Raw genomic sequence first — 15,730 nt, 5'->3', positions numbered from 1 at the left:
TGTCACAGAAAAGTAGATTATAATTCTGGAATGTTCAGGAGAGTCTTACTTGTAATATGAGAAAGCTCTGAAGAACAACGGTTATTTTTGTACTTTTATATATGGTGATTTTTGCAGGTTCAAATCTCATTTTAAATATGTTCATTTGACTGTATTGTGATTATAGCTTAATAAATCTATTAAAGGTCATTAACATCACTGTTAGTTTTAATTTTTTATCTTAATTTATTTATTTTAATTGGAGCCTAATTACTTTACAATATTGTATTGGTTCTGCCACACACCAACATGAATCTGCCACAGGCGTACACGTGTTCCCCATCTTGAACCCCCCCTCCCACCTCCCTCCCCATACCATCCCTCCAGGTCATCCCAGTGCAAAAACCAGCTTAGGTACCAGATATATATTCCTTTTACAAAATGTGGAATACAGTATTAATTTCCAGCATAGTACCAATACATTTAGAATTATTTTCAGAGAGAAATGTAAATGTTGACAACCTTTAAAAAATCTTGTCACTTTTATTGTTAAACTTATAATTTCTTTTTTACACAATGATATATATATGTCAGGCTCAATCTCCCAATTGATCCCTCTACTCTTGGGCCCCACCGTATCCATACATCCATTCTCTATGCCTGTGTCTCTGTTTTTGCTTTGCAATAAGTTCATCCGTAGCATTTTTCTAGATTCCATATATAAACAATATTATACAATATTTATTTTTCTCTTTCTGACTTGCTTCACTCTATATGACAGTCTCTAAGTCTATCTATGTCTCTGCAAATTGGACAATTTCATTGCATTTTATGGCTGAGTAATATTTCATTGTATGTATGTACCACTTCTTCTGCATCTATTCTTCTGTTGATGGACATTTAGGTTGATTCCATGTCCTGGCTATTGTGGATCAAATAGATAACTAAGGAGAACTTACTGTGTATCATAGGCAGCTCCACTCAATGCTCTCTAGGGACCTAATGTGAAGGATATCCAAGAAAAGGGGATATATATATATATGTTATATTCATATAACAGATTCATTTTGATGTACAGCAGGAGCTAACCCAACATTTTAAAGCAACTCCAATAAAAATTAATGAAAAACAAAAATCAAATTATATAAATATATTAATATAAGTAATTAAGTCATATTAAAAACCAAGATTTTATTCCAAAATTTAAAACTTATATGTTCTTCATTATGATGTTTCTGTCTTTAATTTTCTTTAATAATCCATTTGTCTTCAAGTTTTTGTAAATGAAAACTCTAATGAGTTTTATGATGCCCTCATGAAATTCAAGGTGTGAACAGAATATGCATCACTCTGCATTATTGATCTCATACTTTGTTGCATGTTATTTTAGTCTATTTGATAATTTTCTTCATGAACAACATTTACAGCACAATAAGGCTCCCTGTCTAGTCCTTAGTGTTACAGTTAAAAGCAGCTCAGGCCCCAGATCACTTATAAGAAAGGCTGCCTCATCATTATTCTTGCTGAGGAGCAGGCAGACATGAATTGTTTCTCCTTATTCTCAGGTATATGAGTGATGGTTTATTAATCAACTAGCACAAGACTACAGGCATATTTCCAAACAAGAGGAGAAAGACTATACAATATGAAAAAGAAATGTGAAACTTTGACAAATCTTCACCAGATATTCCAGTGAACACTTGTCTTCTCATTAACAGCTGAACTCTTTCCAAAAGTGGTCTTAAAGCTAAATGTTTGAATATTTAAACAAATTTTCTTTTCATAATTTATGGGTGCACTTATGAATTTTTTAGCGTGCAAAATAATTGTAATATCAGATTCAAGCCATTAAGTAAAACTCACATTACCTAACACCTATTGTAGATGCCTGCGTGCCTGCATGCTAAGTCATTTCAGTCATGTCTGACTCTTTGCCTCCCCATCGGCTGTAGCCCACCAGGCTTCTCTGTCCATAGGATTTTCCAGGCAACAATACTGGAGTGGGTTGCCATGCCTGCCCCCAGGGGATCATCCAAACCCAAGGATCAAACCTGCCTGTACTATGTCTCCTGCATTGGCAGGCGGGTTCCTTCATTACCTCAAGCACCAACTGGGATGGCCATTATATTAGATACATAGTCCTAATTAACAAATTTTCCAGAAAACACATTGGCTTAAGACAATACACCTCCATATTCTTAGAGCTTCTGTGGGTCAAGAATAAGGAAATGGCTTCTCTGGCTAGTTATGTATCACTCTGTTTGGAGGGCAACTGGGTAATGGCCTGGCCCGCTGTCACCTGGATGCTCAGCTGGGCTGGAGGCTTTGCTTCCAAGTTGGCTCACTCTCCTGGCCTTTGGAGGAGGCCTCAGCACCTGACCATGTGGGCATCTGTGCAGGTTGCTTGAGAGACAGCTAGCTTTCCTCAGGGCCAGTGACCACAGACAGGGAGGAGGAAGCCTCCACCCCAGGTATGAGTTTGTCACACTGTCAAATCAGTCATGTGTAATCATGAGAAATGGTCACTAAGTCCTGCACACTCAGTAGGGAGGACTTAGGCTCTAATATTTGGAGAGAGGAGTGTGGAAGGTGTTGTGGACTTTCCTAAAACCCTCACATATAGAAAAATGTCAGGTCAACTGAACAGAGTATTTTCTGGGGATGCTTCCTTTACTCCTCAACTTCTTTCCTGCCTCTATAGTAACAATACTCTTTCTTCTAACAGTACATCATAAAATTTTGGCATACATAAACTGGTTATTCCAGGAAAGAAAACTGTAACTTTATAAAACAGGTCAATGACCTTAACAGGAATTACAAGCATAAATCTAAAATGATTTCTTGAAGCATAATTTCCTTATAATGAAGGTGTTGGCAGCACTAAATGGATTTCAATCTACATAAGAATTATACTGCTGCTAAGCTGCTTCAGTCGTATCCGACTCTGTGAGACCCCATAGATGGCAGCCCACCAGGCTCCCCTGTCCCTGGGATTCTCCAGGCAAGAACACTGTAGTGGGTTGCCATTTCCTTCTCCAATGCATGAAAGTGAAAAGTGAAAGTGAAGTTGCTATGTCGTGTCCAACTCTTAGCGACCCCATTGACTGCAGCCCACCAGGCTCCTCCATCCATGGGGTTTATCAGGCTAGAGTACTGGAGTGGGGTGCTGCCAGGAGCCAGCGTGAGGAACTCCGCCCTTGGCAAAGGTCATGAGCAAGGAGGCTCGGCATACGCAAAGGGGTGATTAAGCCTCAGGAGACCCCCTGTTCCCGAGCATCTACCCCCAAAGCCAGAGTCTACCTAGAAATTATTAGTATAGTGGGTTGATTAGAAATTATATTGGTGAAGGGTTTTTTCATTTGTTGTGCCAATAATTGCTGCTAATTCCCTGCCCTGGGTGGCACAAGGGTGTCTCAGGTCAAACCTCTCTGCTGGCAAACTAGCTTGTGTGACAGGATTATCCATACTCCTGCCACTACACACATGATTGTTTACTATCTCTCAACCATAAAGCACAGAGAGTTTGCAGTATTTTGAGAGTCTTAATTAGCATAGGGCTTTTCTCATTGTTGAGTCAATGATTGCCGCCAGGCCTCCATATCCTTAGGCACCTGGGAATATATTAATCAATGTATTTGGAATATAGAAAAGGAAATATAGTAGTTTTTAAGGTTAGCAGTACTAGACCTTTTGAGTTAATGAATTTTCTCTTTTGTAATAGATCACTGTACTTTGTTATAAATCACTGTGTCCTTGCTACGTAAAAATGCAACTTTATCACTATCTTAAGACTAAATAGATCTTAAGGGGAACATTGGTGAAAGGATTTTGATTTGTTGGGCTGTTGTTTGCTGCTAAATCTCCATATTCCCTGCTCTTATAATGAATATAACTAGCATATAGGAGAAATAAGTATTAACCTTTAAGATTAATCATGTTAACCTTGGGTTAAATAAATTCCTTTCTTGATTATAACTCACTACACCCTCACCCTATAGGAATGCAACTTTATTTGGAGGGTGGTGCCTGGTTTAAGAAAAACCATCCTTGGAAAAAATAAGTTTTTTGGTTATCAGAAAGAAAGGATCATAAAATGTAAGCAGGCCTCATGGCCAGAAGATGATGTAAAACCCCTAAGACGTTTTTTTATGTAAAGCACCTGATTTTGATAAAGGTCAGGACTGCTGACCCCCACATGACTCTGTATTCACCCCTATGTGTAACAAAAGGTATATAAGCAAACCTAAAAAATAAAGAAATGGGATCAGTTTCTGGAAAGACTGATTCCCCCATGTCGTTTCTTTCTTGCCCCCCATTTTTCTGGATGAATTAACGTGGGTACTCACCAAGCCTGCTAATTTTGCCTGGGCTTCTAAGATCAGACCGGGGGAGGCCTCAATGCCTCCTCTCCTTTGGGAGAATGGAAAGATGCCTGTGGCCTACATAGGTGGTGATTGGTATCCCACGTAAACCAAGTTTTTCAGCCTCTTTTCTCCACTAATTTTCCTACTACACTATCCATTTCTAATCTCTCTCTATATCTATAATTAAATAAGTTTTTTCCTAGGACGCCAACTCCATCCCCATCTTCGAATTACCCTGGACCCACCGGGGCTAGACCCTGGCAGGATGCCATTGCCTTCTATGAAGAATTATACTAAAGATATTTAAACTTGTTTAAGATGGATTTATGAAAATGGTGCTGTGTGCTTAGTCCCTCAATCATGTCCAAGTCTTTGCGACCCTTTGGACTATAGCCCTCTAGGCTCTTCTGTCCATGGAATTCTCCAGGCAAGATTACTGGAGTGGGTTGCCACTTCCTTCTGCAAGGGAATATGATTGACCCAGGGATCAAACCTACATCTCCCTTGTTTTCTGCATTACAGGTAGATTCTTTTCCCACTGAACAATAGGGGAAGCCCTATGGAAAAGGCAGATCAACCCAAATGTATTTATATCACAGAAAAGTTATACCACAAGGGACCTTGTAAAGTTCTTGTAGACAAGATGAGGAAATTGGCCAGTTAAATAGCTTATCAGATATTCATAATTTCATTAAATAAGCTGATTATCAGATGCAGGATTTTGTTCTCATGTCTGCTCCATTGCTGTTTTGTATCAACAACCAGTTTAATGGAGCAAAGGAGATGTGCGTGGAATGATCCTGAGGTACTGAAAGTGAACCCACATTAGGACAGGTTCATCACTCAGAAAGATGCCCATGTGTGAGGTTGGATCAATAATGTGATATTTGGCTGGGATAATTATAAGATCCTGGGCCTGGATCATAGGAATAAGCAGCACAAATACAGAAAGATTAGAAACACTTTTAAAACTTAGTGAATACTTCTCAGTCAATTTTGAGATCAATCTGAGCCAACACTATGATGGACAGCCAAGCCTGCTCATGAGACCAGAACTTGTATTGGTAGAAGTGTAAGAGGAGAATGAGGTTGTTCTGAATCTTGACGGAGTCAGTGCCACTCTGACCATAGTGGACTATGTATGTGCTTCAATAAATGATCTGGTTAGAGAGACAAAGACAGATTCACATGTGACCAAACAAAAGAGAGGAGGAAAAGAGCTCAGGGCAGTGACAGCAATGATGTTTACTTTTAATTATGCCCTCTTTGTATACCTTTTGAAAGTGAGTCTCAGTGGATTATTTTACTAATTCATGTTCTATGAAGCATCAAAATGAGGTGAATAACTGTACTAGATCTGAACTCAGATAATCAGGACTCAAATCTCTCCTCTACAATGTAATGACAAAGTTAGTTGTGTTCTTTTCACTTGAGTCTTGCAAATACAAACACTCAAGCTTGCCCAACATGGTATTATTGTTAAATACACATATCTTGACATACATGGTGAAATTTGTAAAATTCAAGGATTAAGAGAAATTATTCTAATCTCCAAAAAGTAGTGGGAAGAAACCTAGACTGTTACTTAAGAGGGATCAAACTAAATAAGAATTTCAAACTAAAAAATGTAGAGAAGCTTCAAAAAAGTGTGGGAAATCCATCAGTGATGAGAGATGCAGACTATAGGCCATGAGATTGTATAATTGGCAAGTCTTTGTTAAAGGGATTAAGACATGCAAAGATTCAAAGTTTATAATTCACTTAGTAAGCATATATGTGAAAATTACTCAAAATGTATTAAAAATAAATTGTAATTATGTTATACCTCATTTTAAATATTTGTAAGAAATACTGAAAAATGCATCATTCTCCAAGTAAAATTAGACACAAGCATACAAGCGTTTCCCTTAATCTTAACCATTTGGAAACTAAGAATTATTGATTGTTCAGTTCTCCGATTAGGCAAGCAAGGGAAATGATGCCTAATACCTAGCTTGAGTGATAAACAATAATGTTACCTTCCTGTGTAATTAGATCCATGGAAATTATTGTGGTTCTCTATATATATCACACATTTCCAATAAACAGAAAATTAAAGTAATGAATGTTAATTGGAAAAAAAAAAAAGAACACTGTTTTCTTTGGTCTGAGAAGAAGTGTCAGGATTTTGATTTCTGATGAGAATGGAAAAGAAAGAAAAAGAAGTCAGATGAGCCACAAGATAAAATCTGTACTTTCATCTCTTGACTAAGATGCTAATTTAGTCAACCATGGTTAGGACTTCTGCACTTAAGGATAATACATTTAATAAGTCTCTATAGTTTTCTACCAAGAGAATCCACATACAAATTTTATATGATATGACTCACAAGATATAATTTGACCATTAATATCAAGGACTTTTTTACATACTTCAATCATCTGAGTTTTCTATAACTTTTCTTTTCCTAGAAACCATAATGTAGTGAGTGTAATGAACTGAACAAGAGTGTAATCCATAGAGGTAATGTTAATTTCTAATTTGATTGTATAAAGAGGTAAAACATTTTTTCTACTTTTTTTATTCACAGGGAAACACTGTAATTATCCAGTAATAAAACATGGACGGCTATATCATTCATACAGAGGACAATTTCCAGCACGTGTAAATCAACAGTTTCTCTAAAACTGTGATCAGTATTTTGTGCATCCTTCACAATATTCCTGGGATTACCTGACTTGAACAGCAGAAGGATGGTCTCCAGAAGAACCATGCCTCAGTAAGTAAACCTATTTAAGTTTATATGCATAAAGTTTTCAAAGAGCGAAGAGACACAAGTATACAACTGAGTACAGTTAAGTGTTGTGTAACAACAGTAAGGCCAAGGGATGAGTTCTATGAAAAAAAAATCCAAATAGATCTTCCCTTTACTAGAGGCTCTTCATGTAAATCCTGTGAGACAGAGACTTTATAACAATATCTGCATCATTTATACATACTTTAATCATAAACTAAAGAAAAATAATATGGAATGTTGATTTTCATTTGTAACAAAGGTGGTAGTAGCTTTAATTTTTATTGTTACATATTATATTTGAATACTAGTGCATTCACATTTAAATTCTAGAAGGTTAATCTTTAAGGTTCTATTTTAACAAATTTATGCTTTTTTCTATCATATTGTTTTTATGATCCTTAGGAGAATGTATTTTCAATAATTTGGAAAATGGATAAACCCCAAGTAGTGAAAAAAATGTAAAGTGTGAAACAGTAAGGGTTTGCTGCTATCATAGCTACAGTCTTCAAAATAATCAGAACACAATGATCTGCACAGAGTGGCTGGTCTCCTCCTCCCAGATGCGTTTGTGTCAGTGAGTAAAGGGGCTGAGATCCCAGCATGTTCATAATTTTCTAAGACTCAGCTGTATTATCCACTCAAAAAGTTTATATCAACCTCTTGTTTTGCCAAAAAACCTATTTAATTTTATTTTTTACAAGTGTCTGTGAGTGTACCTATAGACTTCTTGATAAGTATCTAACAATGTACCTATTGATAGACATCACTCAATAAAATAGGAAAAGATCCACAAAGAAGAAACCTGCAATAACAGAGTGAGGCCAGAAAGATGGCAGGAGTCTCACTGTCTCTCCTGATATAAACACAGACTTCGACCATTATTCGTGGATAAGAAGATCTTGTGGGGGTCCAGGAGTCTAGCAGAGACATGAGAGCATGCTGCTAGAACACAAAGATGGAAGACTGGATGCCTCACTGAGGGTTAGAGCAGTAGCCTCATTTTGCCCCTGAGGTGGCACTGCTTAGTGCCAAGACAGACTCCTCAGCACAGGATTTTACCTGTGGGAAAATAAGAGCGTGTGAGCAAGTGCCGCATCCTCATCTTCCAGTGCACTTCTCTCCCCCCTTATCCAGGACACTGGGGTCACCTGTATGGCTGGGGGTAGGGAGAGGCCAGGAGCACAGCATCCAGGGCTAGAATTCTTCAAGGAACATGGGTCCTACTGACCACGTGGAGACCCCACCAGCGACCCCAAACCACTGCAGACATGTGCTTGTGGTCCTGCTCACCCCTGGGCCCCTCATCTCATCCACATCCCCCTCCCCAGGGCCAGCTCCCTGTGTAGGTCCCCACGGTGGCAAATAAACCTTTGCAGATGGCCTATGGGACATCTAGAAGCCAACCTGTCCCCGTGGGTCTGTGAGAAAGCACACAAATGTGAGCATTTGGCATTGTCCCAGGGAAGCAGCCAGGAAACTGTCGGCACAGAGACTGTCTTTGCTGTGTTGGTAGAAGCATATGAGCTTCAGAATTCTCTCCTAGGAGGAATTGAGTACATGGGACAGGTGTCTCCTTAAAAAAGGTCTGAAAAAGTCTCAAAATCCCTCAGTGTGACAGTACTTCCCTCCCCAAGTCAAAAGACAGAAGGGAGTGACTGCTTCTTTAAATGCAAACACAGCAACCTGAAACTCTAAGGTACACAGACATCAAAGGACTAAAATGTTAACAGAGAAACACAATAGTCTTCCAGTTACTGTCACCAAATAATAGATATGGATGATTTGTCTGATAAGTAATTCACAGTAATTGCTTAATAACTTCATTGAGATAGAAGACAACAGTGGAGAAGGAAATGGCAACCCACTCCAGTATCCTTGCCTGGGAAATCCCATGGACAGAGGAGCCTGGTGGGCTACAGTCCACTGAGTCTCAATGAGTCAGACACAACAGTATCTACTTAGCATGAAAACATGCATTCCTTTATATTTAATATAGTTATTGATAGATAAGGATAAGATAATATGATCTTTTGTAACAGGATGTTTTATAGTTCCCTAATTCCTTTCCTTTGACTGCTTGCCTAGTGAATTCATGATTTTTGTTATAGTAGTGTAACAATACTACTATAGCTTTTGTTATATGCATTTATGCATTTTTTATATGCATTTATGTTATTATGCATTTAATAAACTTCTCTTTACCATTTGTGAATCTAGTATGGATTCCTGCTTTGTATACCATGAGATTTACATAAAGCATCATCCAGAGAGAGCAGTGTGTTTTATGCTGATAATATATGAACATCAACCATATATTAAATCTCCTTCTTTTTTCCCTTCCCCATTTTATCTTTTTGATGTCATGATTTGCCTCTTTTTATAGTGTGTACTTATTTTTTAAAAATTTACTTTATTTTACTTTATATTACTGTATTGGTTTTGCCACACATTGACATGAATCTGCCATGGATGTACATGTGTTCCCAAACCTGAACCCCTCTCCCACCTCCCTCCCCATATCATCTCTCTGGGTCATCCCAGTGCACCAGCCCCAAGCATCCTGTATCCTGTATCAAATTAAAAAATAATTGTAGCTAGAGTTACTTTTATATTCTGGCACTTTAACTCTTAAATTGTTAAGTGTTTAACATTCCATATCAAAGTACTATAGTGTCCTGAGTGTGAATGTGCACTTAAATTTACCAGTGTACTATGTATTTTCATGGAATTAATTAGCATTATTTTACTTTAGCTTGAATAATTCCTTTTAGTGTTTCAGTAAGGAAGGTCTGTGTGCCTGCTCAGTTACCCCAGTTGTGTCTGATTCTTTGTGACCCTATGGGCGGCAGCCTGCCAGGTTCTCTGTCCATGGGCTTCTCTAGGCAAGAATACTGGAATGGTTTGCCATGCTCTCCTCAAGGAAGGTCTACCTGTGTTCAATTTTCTTAGTATTTTTTTGTCAGGTGAAGTCTTTGTATTCTTTTCTTTTCTGAATGATGTTTTCAAATACTATTCTTTGGCAGTTTTGTCTTTCAACACTTGGAATATATCAGCCCACTTTCTCCTGGCCCACTAGGTTTCTGCTGAGAAATGTTCTTAGATTCAAATGAAGGCTCCTTAGTAAATTCCAGGTCAGGAAGCAACAGTTAGAACTGGACATGAAGAAACAGACTGGTTCCAATTAGGGAGGCTGACAATACAAGGCTGTATATTGTCACCCTGCTTATTTAACTTATATGCAGAGTACATCATGAGAAACGCTGGGCTGGAGGAAGCACAAGCTGGCATCAAGATTGCCAGGAGAAATATCAATAACATCAGATATGCAGATGACACCACCCTTATGGCAGAAAGTGAAGAGGAGCTAAAAAGCCTCTTGATGAAAGTGAAAGAGCAGAGTGAAAAACTTGGCTTAAAGCTCAACATTCAGAAAACTAAGATCGTGGCATCTAGTCCCATCATTTCATGGCAGATAGATGGGGAAAGAGTGGGAACAGTGGCTGACTTTATTTTTCGGGGCTCCAAGATAACTGCAGATGGTGATTGCAACCATGATATTAAAATATGCTTACTCCTTAGAATTAAAGTTATGACCAACCTAGACAGAATATTAAAAAGCAGAGACATTATTTTGTCAACAAAGGTCCGTCTAGTCAAGGCTATGTTTTTTCCAGTGGTCATGTATGGATGTGAGAGTTGGACTATAAAGAAAGCTGAGCGCTGAACAATTGATGCTTTTGAACTGTTGTGTTGAAGAAGACTCTTGAGAGTTCCTTGGACTGCAAGGAGATCCAACTAGTCCATCCTTAAGGAGATCAGTCTTGGGTGTTCACTGGAAAGACTTCAATACTTTGGCCACCTGATGCGAAGAGGTGACACATTTGAAAAGACCCTGATGCTGGGAAAGATTGAGGGCAGGAGGAGAATGGGATGAGAGATGATGAGATGGCTGGATGGCATCATCGACTCAATAGACATGGGTTTGAGTGAACTCCGGGAGTTGGTGATGGACAGGGTGGCCTGGCATGCCGCGGTTCATGGGGTAGCAAAGAGTCAGACACGACTGAGCAACTGAGCTGAACTGAACTGAAGTAGTAAATTCCAAGGTTTTTCTTTTGTTAGCTTGTTTTATCCTCATGCTGTTCGAAGGCGTCTCAGTTTTTCTTTGATTTTAGCAACTTGATTATAATGTGTGTTGTAGAGGATTTTTAAAGTTGATTTGATTTGGTCACCTGTAAGCTTCCTGAATTTAGATATTCAAATATCATCCTTGATTTGGGAAGTTCTCAGAGATTACTCCTTAAATAAGCTTTCTGCCTTTTCTCCTCCTGGAACTTCAATAATTTGCAAATTGGTTCTGTTGACATTGTAGCATAGATCATGTGGCCTTTCTTTGTTCTTTTTCATTGCTTTGTTATAAGGTTTATTTTTGTTGTTTTGATTTTAATCTCCTTTGACAGGATAACTTTGATATGTCATCTATCTCACAGATTCTTCTGCTGTTTTCAATCTGTGGATGATACTCTTTAAAGAACTTTTTCATTTCATTCTTGGATCCTTCAGCACCAGAATTTCTGTTTTTTTAAATGATTTGTACAATTTATTAAACTGTTTGTTTTGTCCATTGTTTATTGTTCATTTGTTTAATGTTTTCCTGCATTTGTTGAACTCTCTCACTGCATTTTCTGTAGCACACTGAGTTATTTAAAACAGCTATTTTGAATTCTTCCTTGGATAAATCACAGATCTACAATCTTCAGATGTGAATACTGAAGATTTTCATACTTTGTTGGTGTCATGATACTTTGGGTTCATGTTCCTTGAAGTTTTGTGGTGCTGTTTTTCTAATTAAAGTACCAGTCTCCTTTGGGTGAAAGATAACTTCCTTCAACCCAGCTAGAGACTCTGCAGCTATCTCAGATCTTCTATAGTGGCCCCTGCTGACACTTCTCATCCCTGTTTTGTCAGAATTTCTGTGCTTCATGTTTTGTCTAGATACATTAGTGCACCAGGAATGGTACTGACAGCCTGTCATTTGTTTCCCCCAAAGTAGCACTACATCTTAATCTTGTGTTCCTCTACTTGGTCACAGATTTAAGCCAAATTTCTGTGCAAGCTCACTGGTGGTCTGTCGAAGGTTGCTCTTCCTCTGAGTTAGTTGTAACCACAGGGATCTGGCCACAGGGTAGAAGGGTGTGTGAATGAAGCAGACAGAGGTCCTCCTGTGAAAACCTGGACTTTCACAGAAGGATTAGCTCCATGCATGAAATTTTAAGATAGGTTTTCCAGGACTCCTGAAGTGCAGCTGAAAGGGAATTGAGATGGTTCATGAACCACTGTAGGCATCTCAGTCAAGACAGAGATCTGTCTGCCTTTTGCCTCATGCATGCATGAACAAGCCTCCTCCTGGGCCCTTTGGCATATGCAATTTCAGGGGTGGGTGGTTGTTTATTTTATATTTATTTATTTTTAATTGAAGGATTTACAGTATTATGTTGGGGCCTACCAAACATCAAGAATCAGCCATAGATTTACCCATGTCCCCTCCCACATGAACATCCTTCCCATTTCCCTGCCCATCCCATCCTTCTAGGTTGTTACTGAGCTCTGGTTTGAGTTCCCTGAGCCGTACATCAAACTCCCATTGACTGTCTATTTTACATATGGTAGTGTAAATTTGCATGCTAACCCTCTCCATACATCCCACCCTCTACTTCCTCCCTGCCAGCCATGTCCATAAGTCTGTTCTCAGTGTCTGTGTCTCTATTGCTGCTGTGCAAATAGGTTTATCAGTACAATATCTCTGGATTCCATGTATATGTGTTAGTATATGATATTTGTTTTTCTCTTTCAGACTTACTTCACTCTGTATACTAGGCTGTATGTTCATCCACCTCTTTATGATTGACTGAAGTGCATTCCTTTTTATGGCTGAGTAATATTCCATTGTATATATGTAGCACAGCTTCTTTATCTATTCATCTGTCGATGGACATCTATGTTGCTTCCCTGTCCTAGCTGTTTTAAATGGAACTGCAGTGACCATTGTGGTGCATGTGTCTTTTTCCATCTTGGTTTCCTCAGGGTGTACACCTAGGAGTGGGGTTGGTGGGTCTGACAGTGGTTTTATTCCTCGTTTTGTAAAGACTCTCCATGCTGTTTTTCATAGTGGCTGTATCAATTTACATTTCCACCAACAATGCAAACAGATTCCCTTTCTCCACACCCTTTCCGGAATTTATTGTTTGTAGACTTTTTGATGATGGCCATTCTGACTGGTATGAAGTGATATCTCATTATAGATTTGATTTGAATTTCTCTAATAATGAGTAATGTTGAGCAGCTTTTCATGTGTTTCTTAGCCACAGTAGGTCTTTGGACATATGTCTGTTTAGGTCAGTTTCCTACTTTTTGATTGTGTGTGTGTTTTTTTTTTTTTTTTTGTATTGATTTGTATGAGCTGCTTGCATCCTTTGGAAATTAATCTTTTGTCAGTTGTTTCATTTGCTGTTATTTTTTCCCATTCTGATTATTGTCTTTTCATCTTATTAGTAATTTCCTTTGCTGTGGATAAGCTTTTAAGTTTACTTATGTCCCACTTAATTATCTTATTTTTTTCCAACTACTATAGGAGGTGGGTGATAGACGATCTTGCTGTGATTTATGACATAAGGTGTTCTGCCTATGTTTTCCATCCATTTTGAGTTTGTATTTGTGTGATCACTAATCTAGAATCAGACATCTTGGAATGTGAAGTCAAGTGGGCCTTAGAAAGCATCACTACGAACAAAGCTAGTGGAGGTGATGGAATTCCAATTGAGCTGTTTCAAATCCTGAAAGATGATGCTGTGAAAGTGCTGCACTCAATATGCCAGCAAATTTGGAAAACTCAGCAGTGGCCACAGGACTGGAAAAGGTCAGTTTTCATTCCAATTCCAAAGAAAGGCAATGCCAAAGAATGCTCAAACTACCACACAATTGCACTCATCTCACATGCTAGTAAAGTAATGCTCAAAATTCTCCAAGCCAGGCTTCAGCAATACATGAACCATGAACTCCCTGATGTTCAAGCTGGTTTTAGAAAAGGCAGAGGAACCAGAGATCAAATTGCCAACATGCGCTGGATCATGGAAAAAGCAAGAGTGTTCCAGAAAAACATCTATTTCTGCTTTCTTGACTATACCAAAGCATTTGACTGTGTGGATCACAATAAACTGTGGAAAATTCTGAAAGAGATGGGAATACCAGACCACCTGACCTGCCTCTTAAGAAATCTGTATGCAGGTCAGGAAGAAACAGTTAGACCTGGACATGTAACAACAGACTGGTTCCAAATAGGAAAAGGAGTACGTCAAGGCTGTATATTGTCACCCAGCTTATTTAACTTATATGCAGAGTACATCATGAGAAACGCTGGACTGGAAGAAACACAAGCTGGAATCAAGATTGCTGGGAGAAATATCAATCACCTCAGATATGCAGATGACAGCACCCTTATGGCAGACGGTGAAGAGGAGCTAAAAAGCCTCTTGATGAAAGTGAAAGGGGAGAGTGAAAAAGTTGGCTTAAAGCTCAACATTCAGAAAACGAAGATCATGGCATCCAGTCCCACCACTTCATGGGAAATTGATGGGGAAACAGTGGAAACAGTGTCAGACTTTATTTTTGGGGCTCCAAAATCACTGCAGATGGTGACTGCAGCCATGAAATTAAAAGACACTTACTCCTTGGAAGAAAAGTTATGACCAACCTAGATAGCATATTCAAAAGCAGAGACATTACTTTGCCGACTAAGGTCTGTCTTGTCAAGGCTATGGCTTTTCCTGTGGTAATGTATGGATGTGAGAGTTGGACTGTGAAGAAGGCTGAGCGCTGAAGAATTGATGCTTTTGAACTGTGGTGTTGGAGAAGACTCTTGAGAGTCCCTTGGACTGCAAGGAGATCCAACCTGTCCATTCTGAAGGAGATCAATCCTGGGATTTCTTTGGAAGGAGTGATGCTGGAGCTGAAACTCCAGTACTTTGGCCACCTCATGAGAAGAGTGACTCACTGGAAAAGACTGTGATGCTGGGAGGGATTGGGGGCAGGAGGAGAAGGAGACGACCGAGGATGAGATGGCTGGATGGCATCACGGACTCGATGGACATGAGTCTGAGTGAACTCTGGGAGATGGTGATGAACAGAGAGGGTTCACGGGGTCGCAAAGAGTCAGACACGACTGAGTGCCTGAACTGAACTGAACTGATGGTGTTAAGAAGTAGTCTAATTTCATTTTTTTTCCCCAGCAGCACTTATAGAAGAGACTGTCTTTACCCCATTGTATATTCTTGCTCCTTTTCAAACATAAGCTATCCATAGGTGTGTGGGTTTATTTATGGGCTTTCTGTCTTGTTCCATTGGTCTCTATTTCCGTTTTTCTGCTAGTACCATACTGTCTGTATGACTATAGCTTTGTAGTCAGTTCAAAGTCAGGAAGGTTGATTCCTCTAGCTCTATTTTTCTTTCTCAAGATTGCTTTGGCTATTCTGGTCTTTTATGTTTCCCTGTGAATTGTGAGACTATTTGTTCTAGTTCTGTGAAAAACACCATTGGTGATTTGATACAGATGGC

The sequence above is a fragment of the Budorcas taxicolor genome, chromosome 16 (assembly GCF_023091745.1).
Source record: "Budorcas taxicolor isolate Tak-1 chromosome 16, Takin1.1, whole genome shotgun sequence".
In the NCBI taxonomy this organism is placed as follows: domain Eukaryota; kingdom Metazoa; phylum Chordata; class Mammalia; order Artiodactyla; family Bovidae; genus Budorcas; species Budorcas taxicolor.
Note: the sequence above shows the minus strand (reverse complement) of the source record.